Source organism: Palaemon carinicauda, chromosome 34 (genome assembly GCF_036898095.1).
Source record: "Palaemon carinicauda isolate YSFRI2023 chromosome 34, ASM3689809v2, whole genome shotgun sequence".
Lineage (NCBI taxonomy): Eukaryota > Metazoa > Arthropoda > Malacostraca > Decapoda > Palaemonidae > Palaemon > Palaemon carinicauda.
The window spans coordinates 63,405,146-63,412,645 of record NC_090758.1 but is presented as its reverse complement, the minus strand read 5'-3'; positions in this window follow the sequence as shown (position 1 = coordinate 63,412,645).

Below are 7,500 nucleotides of genomic sequence, written 5' to 3'. Positions count from 1 at the left end.
ATGTTAAGCTTCGGGTAAAAGGAGTAAATGAGGGGGGAAGAGAGAGGGAGGGAGATAGGGAGGGAGGGAGGGGGAGCTACACCACGGTGGTCATGAGAGATTGATTTTATTGATTTGGCTGACAAACTTTCCTTTCCTAATGAATTACTTTTGGTTGTGCGTTGACTAAAGTCTCTCCAAGTGTTTATTTGTTTGTTTCCCTTTTAAGGAAAAATTTAAGTGACCTAAAACACACCGCCAGGAGGAGGCGGCCTTGGATGGGGGAGGGAGTCTTAACTGGTGTTCCTGACGGGTGACAGGGAGGGAGAGCGTTGAAGGGCGTGACACTTGAGTGCCAGATGTGACGTCAAAAGTTGTCAATCCATCGCTCAGTTGTGGAAGTACAGCATTGATTGAAGGTTGATTGTCCGGCCAGACATGTAAAAGGGCAAGGACATTTTCATGAGCTTATAAGAGAATCCATTCCAATCTCAAGTCTTCTGTTCCTGCCAAGACTATTAATTTAGCAAAAGTGGAAAATCTACAAGAATTTTCAGGGATTTTTGTTTTCCGAGTGTTTTCCGTTCAGCGTTACTCACACATCCACAAGCAAACTCAAACACAAAATCACACAAACACACACACACACACACACACACATATATATATATATATATATATATGTAAATATCACCCACGAAATGCATTTAATACCGAATTCTATCTTGGGAAATACATATCCACTTGGAATTCATTTTATGGTAACAGCTTCTGGCCGGGTGGTGATTCGAACCACCACCTGTACGGCTAGAAACTATGCTTGGCAGGGACCCTATCGACTCAGCTATCAAGAGAGACTAAAAGTTTATGACAAGTCCCCCTACATATTCCTGTCGAATTCAGGATTCTGTTCATAGACTTGAAATAGACCACCCGGCCAGAAGCTGTTACCATAAAATGAATTCCAAGTGGATATGTATTTCCCAAGATAGAATTCGGTATTAAATGCATTTCGTGGGTGATATTTACATTAATTAAAATCACGTGTGCTTGTGATATATGTTCATTAAAATAACCACGTGTTGCAAACTCACGATTCAGCTATCATGGTGGGGATGGGTCTATTTCAAGTCTATGAACAGAATCCTGAATTCGACAGGAATATGTAGGGGGACTTGTCATAAACTTTTAGTCTCTCTTGATAGCTGAGTCGATAGGGTCCCTGCCAAGCATAGTTTCTAGCCGTACAGGTGGTGGTTCGAATCACCACCCGGCCAGAAGCTGTTACCATAAAATGAATTCCAAGTGGATATGTATTTCCCAAGATAGAATTCGGTATTAAATGCATTTCGTGGGTGATATTTACATTAATTAAAATCACGTGTGCTTGTGATATATGTTCATATATATATATATGCGCGTTTATGTGTGCAGCTGTGTATATGTCTATGTTTGTGTATGTATATATGTATATACTGTACATATATTTACATATATAGATATATGTATATATATATATATATATATATATATATATATATATATATATATATATATATATATACTATATATATATATATATATAGATATATATATATATATATATATATATATATATATATAACGGATTTTGAGCGAAGCGAAAAATCTATTTTTGGGTGAGATAGCCATGGCGTCCTGATGGAAGGTTCCTGTTTGGTAGCTTCCTTGGGTATAAGACTACTAAGATATTCCCAGAGAATTTAACCACAGGTTATCACAGAATTCTAACTTCTGGAGCGAGTATCTCAAAGGTTTCCCTTTAAGACATCGTAATACAACAGGGGACACGCATGTCTGAACGTGCCACATAGCTATCTTCACCCCGAACAGAGTTAATGCTTCGGTGTGTAAGGACTGAGAATAGCTGGGAGCCGTTCCACAGCTAATCTCACTCGTGGCTACTACTGATACTCGAGACGTAAACAAACGGACGCCATTGCTCTGATGACGTCACGCCCGTCTTCATCCTGAAGCCAGTTGCTGCCCATCACCATGATACAATTGTGTAGGGTGGGAACAAAACTGGACGAAGTAGTAGGGAGGGTCCATCAGGACGCCATGGCTATCTCACCCAAAAATAGATTTTTCGCTTCGCTCAAAATCCGTTTTTTGGGCTCAAGCCATGGCGTCCTGATGGAAGAGTACCAGAGAATAAATGTATCGTGGTAGATTTTCCCCCAGTGTTAAGTGCCTAGGCATTGACAAAACAGCAAAGTAATCTTAGGTAAAGAACCATAGGAACGAAGTATCCTGCCCCCCTTTGGTAGGAAGTTCCCATGGGCTATGCCGACGTCAAAGTGGTATTGAAGGGCTATTCATCCTGACAGAAGAACTTGAAGAACTTAGAGATGAAGCAGAATGTTTGATATTTGTATAGGAACATTCTGAATTAGACCAGTGGTGGTTGGGCACTGTGTATAGAGTTCATCTCTTGGTTATCAGAAGTAAGTATTCGTGTAGGAACCTTACTGAGACAGGGTGAATATAATTTAGGATTAGACATCTTAAATTCTTCATGACCATAAGAAAGGAGGAATAAATAAAACTATGACAGTATGTATTTCATAGTAGGTAGGAGCTGAAAGAGACGCATAAGTAATAAAATAGAAATTTTATTTCACAATGCAGAAATTAAATAATTTACAGCAAAAGTAAAGTTCATTTACAGTAATAATAATGTACATAGAAATAAAGGCTTGCTCTTGAATCTGAAAAGGAATTTCAGGATTAGTAGGTACTCGTTCTCGAGGAACGCAAGTCTTTAAACAACACATCATGCTCAAGGCATGCGGCACTTGTGTGACACTATGACATTTCACCTGGGATAAGAACAGTTATAAAAGCACTAAGTGTTTTTAGACATCACTATGAATCGCTCGAGGGTCAACATAGGCACCCGAAGAGTTAGAGTCCCAAGTAACTCACTGTTCTACGCAGAGTTAGGTGCAGGTTTCATAACACTACCTGCGGCTACCACAAAATGTTTGACTTCGTGCACTTGTTTCGCATAATGTTTAAAGAAAACTCGCGAGGACTTCCAGCCCGTAAAGTTTTTAAGGCTTTCAAAGTCCATGCTCTGAAAGAAGTTCAGAGAAGATGCCACTTTTCTAGGATCATGACCAGCGGGTGTACTGTTCGGATCCGCTCTGCGAATGAAGTAGGTGATTTTCGCTCTTAATTGTTTCAGTGACAGGTCGCTGCCCGATGTTTCTCCTTTGAAGAGTTGGCCTCCACCAAAGTTCGAAGTTCTGCGAAGATAGACCTTGAGACTCTCTACTGGACATAGAGAGACATCCTCCTTCAGGGGGCATATTCTCCAAGGGCCCCATCTTTTGGTGGGTAATTCGTTTTTAGCGAGAAACATCGGATCAGGGGAGAGGGTCACTTCTCCTGAATCGGTAAACAGGATGTGTCCCTCTTCTCTTGATAATGCCACTATTTCGCTGACTCGAGCTCCCGAAGCGAGAGCAAATAAAAATATAACTTTCTGAGTCAGATCCTTGAGGGGGCATGAATCGTTGTCCAAGTTGGAGGCGAAATGGAGTACCTTGTCTAGTGACCAGGAGATCGGTTTCGGAGGGGGTGCTGGGCGTAGGCGAGCACATGCTTTTGGTAATTTGTTAAAGATGTCGTTGGACAGATCAATTTGGAAAGCATATAGAATTGGTCTAGCCAAGGCCGATTTGCAGGTTGAAATCGTATTGGCTGCTAATCCTTGTCCATGAAGGTGAATGAAGAAGGAAATACAGAAATCAATGGTGATTTCTTTAGGATTTTTTTGCCTTGACAAAGGAGACCCATTTCCTCCAGGATGATTCATATTGCCGTCTCGTGGATTCGGTCTTGTATTCCTCTAGGAAGTCTAGACTTTTCTTCGAGATCCCAAACCTCTTCTTTGCGGCAAGGGAGAGAAAATCATGAGATGAAGGTCCTTGATTTTCGATGATGAAGCGAAGACAGTCGACTTCTGTACTTGTTGAGAGAGAACTGGGCCCGGGAGAGGGATCAGCTTGGGCTGCAGCTCCAGGACCAGGGGGTACCAGTTGCTCCGGGGCCACTTGGGAGCCACTAGGGCCGCTGTCCCTTTGAAGGTTCTCAGTTTGGAGAGGACTTTCAACAGAAGGTTGGTGGGAGGGAACAGGTATATCTTGGACCACCTGTTCCAGTCCAGTGACATGGCGTCCACCGCTTCTGCTTTGGGGTCCTCGTACGGGGCTACGTACAGAGGAAGTTGATTGTTGTCGCTCGTTGCAAAGAGATCTATCTGAAGTTCTGGGACTTGGTGAGAGATGAAGGAGAACGATCTTGCGTCTAGAGACCATTCCGACTCTATCGGGTTTGTCCGAGATAGAGCATCCGCTGTCACATTGCGGAATCCTTGTAGGTGAACTGCAGACAGGTGCCACTTCTTCTTCTCCGCCAGACGGAAGATTGGGAGAAGCACCTGATTTATCTGGGGCGATCTTGAGCCTTGGCGATTGAGACAACGAACTACCACCGAGTTGTCTAGGGTTAGACGGATGTGGATCGAGGGCGGCGGGGATAACTTCTTCAGAGTTAGAAGGACCGCCATGGCCTCCAAGATGTTTATGTGGAACGTCTTGAATAGTGGAGACCAGGTCCCTTGAGCCTGTTTCAGGTGGGAGTGACCTCCCCAGCCTTCCAGTGAGGCATCCGTGTGGATGTTGAGTGATGGAGGAGGGTGTTGGAGAGGAATGGACCTTTTCAGGGCCTTTGCTTCCGACCACGGCTTTAGGAGGCGTCGAAGTCTGTTTGGAAGCCGTCTCTTGAGGTCTCTTCGAGCGATGGATGCCGAGCGTCTCCAGACTCCCGCGGCATCCTTTAGCTGTGCACGAAGCACTGGGTTTGTCACTGAGGCGAATTGTAGAGAGCCTAGAACTCGTTCCTGCTGTCGTCTTGAAATGCGTTTGGATTTCAGTAGTCGCTTGACAGACCCTGCTATTTCCTTCCTTTTCTTCTGGGGGATGGAAAGGCGGTGTGACTGAAGATTCCAGTGGATTCCCAACCACTGAAACTTCTGAGCTGGAGAGAGGCGAGATTTCTTCTCGTTGATCTTGAATCCCAGGTGTTCTAGGCACTGGGTAACTTCGTTGCAAGACTTTGCACACTCTTCGGGCGATGGAGCCCAGACTAGCCAATCGTCGAGGTAGGCCATCACCTGGACGTTTCTTAGGCGGAGCTGTTGTACTATGGCATCCGCCAGTTTTGTGAAGATCCGAGGGGCCACATTGAGGCCGAATGGCATGGCCCGGAAGGCGTAGCTTTTCCTTTGGAGTCGAAATCCTAGGTAGGAGGAAGCGTGATGGTTCATTGGAATGTGCCAATAGGCATCCGCCAGGTCTATAGAGACCGTGTAGGAACCTTGAGGCAGAAGGGTCCTTATTTGTTGAAGCGTCAGCATCTTGAATTTGTTGTTCTCTATGAACTTGTTGAGGGGGGATAAGTCCAGAATGACTCTGAGTTTGTCTGAGTCCTTCTTGGGAACGCAAAACAGTCTCCCTTGGAACCTGGTGGACTTTACCTTCCTTATCACCTTCTTGTTCAAGAGGTCTAGAACATATTCTTCCAGAAGGGGGGTCGATTGCTGGAAGAACCGCTGGAAGATTGGGGGTGGTTGCGTCCAACTCCAGCCTAGACCGTTCTTGATGATGCTGTGTGCCCAGGGATCGAAGGTCCAACGATCCTGGAATTGGCGGAGTCTTCCTCCCACCGGAAGCACTTCATTGCTTCTGGTGTCCCGAGGACTTGTTGCCTCGGCCGCTAGCTCCCTTTCCTCCTCTACCTCTGGAGGGACGACGAGATGCGTCTCTGCTTGCACCCCTGAACGAGCCTCTACCTTTGGCATGAAAGGTAGTGGATGGTTGCTCAAAGGCAGGGGTGAAGACCGGTGACTGTGACAACACCGGTTGGGGGACCAATTGAAAGGTCTGTTGTGGTTGGGCAACCACTTGGGAGGTAGCGGGTCCCGGAAACTGACGTCGTTGCTGACGTTGCTGGGGTTTTGGCTTTTGAGGTTTCCTCTTAGGCTGAGGTCCATCGTCCTGAGAGGGTTTCCTTTTTCTGGACATGCCCCACTTGTGGAGAAGGTTCCTATTCTCCGTGGCGGCTCTGTCAGTTATTTCCTTGACAAGGTCAGAAGGAAACAGGTGCTTTCCCCAGATGTTGGAGGAAATCAGCCTCCGGGGTTCGTGTTTCACGGTGGCACCGGCAAACACGAATTCACGACAGGCTCTTCGAGCCTTTATGAAGTGGTACAAGTCCTTCATTACTGTCAGTAAGTGGGATTTGGCTAGTACCATGTAGTGATCTGGTACCCTAGTGTCACAGGCCATCACTTCCAGTTGGACTTGATGAGAAAGAGATGCCGCAAGCCTCTCCTTCGTGTCTTGTTCCCGGCGAAGGAGGTGATCGTTGAGCTTAGGGAGGTCTTCATTAAACTGACGTCCGGCGACGTCAGGATAGAGCCTTCCCACGACGAAAGTATGCTGAACATCTTTCCAGTGTCGAGCGTCAGGGGGGGGTCACGATGGAGAAGGGTCTGCACTCCTCCAGTGCAGGGCAGGGTTTCCCTTCTTCCGCCGCTTTAAGGCATGCAGCTAAGGCCTTTTCCAAGAAAGGAAGAACCGCAGTGTCAGGTGCAACGTACGTAGGATGCTTCTTGCTCAAAGCCGGAAGCTTAGAGCAGGTAAAGCCCCTACTCTTAAATGCGGAGGCTAGCATAGCCTGGGCCTTTGTGAGATCGAACACTATCTCTTCTTTAGGTTCGGTCTCTTCCTTCGAGGCAGGTTCGGAACGAAGCCGGACGTAACAGTCCGGGTAGGCCTCAAAGCTTGGGAAGAACTCCACATCTTCCAACGGGACCGTGCCGATCTTGTCACTAACAAAGATCCTGCCGGTCGCAATAACCATATGCTCTGCATACCTCCACGGGTTGGCATGAGAGCAAGCGGGGAGATCCTTGACCGAAATCTTCTTCGGTTCTCTGGATCCAATCATCGACCTGATGGACTCCTGGTTCTCCTTCAGCCTGTCGTCCATGACGGCTCTAATCAGCCGGATCAGTTCTTGGGTAGAAGAGGAAGGATCCGGAGTCGAGGAGGTAGACGGAATGGACATTTCCGTCGGTGTAGGAGTAGGAGGAGGGATGGACGAGGGAGCAGCTCCAAGCTCCGACTCGGTGTACTCCACCTTGTCTTCGTCCTCTTCGGCTCCTTGAGCCATAAGCGTCTTCTCCGTGTCTTCCGAGACGTCTGAGATCTGTTCATCATCCTCGGAATCTAAACGACACTCGTGCATGGACTGAGCCATGACCACATCAGGTTCCACCGTAATTTGGACAGTGGGGATTGCATCTTTTGGTACCACTGAGTCAGGGGAGGCCTTAGGGAACAACAGGGACCTCAGTTCTTCGGTGGCCAGGTACGGTCCAGTAGCATTTTTCTGAAAGCCACGCACCCA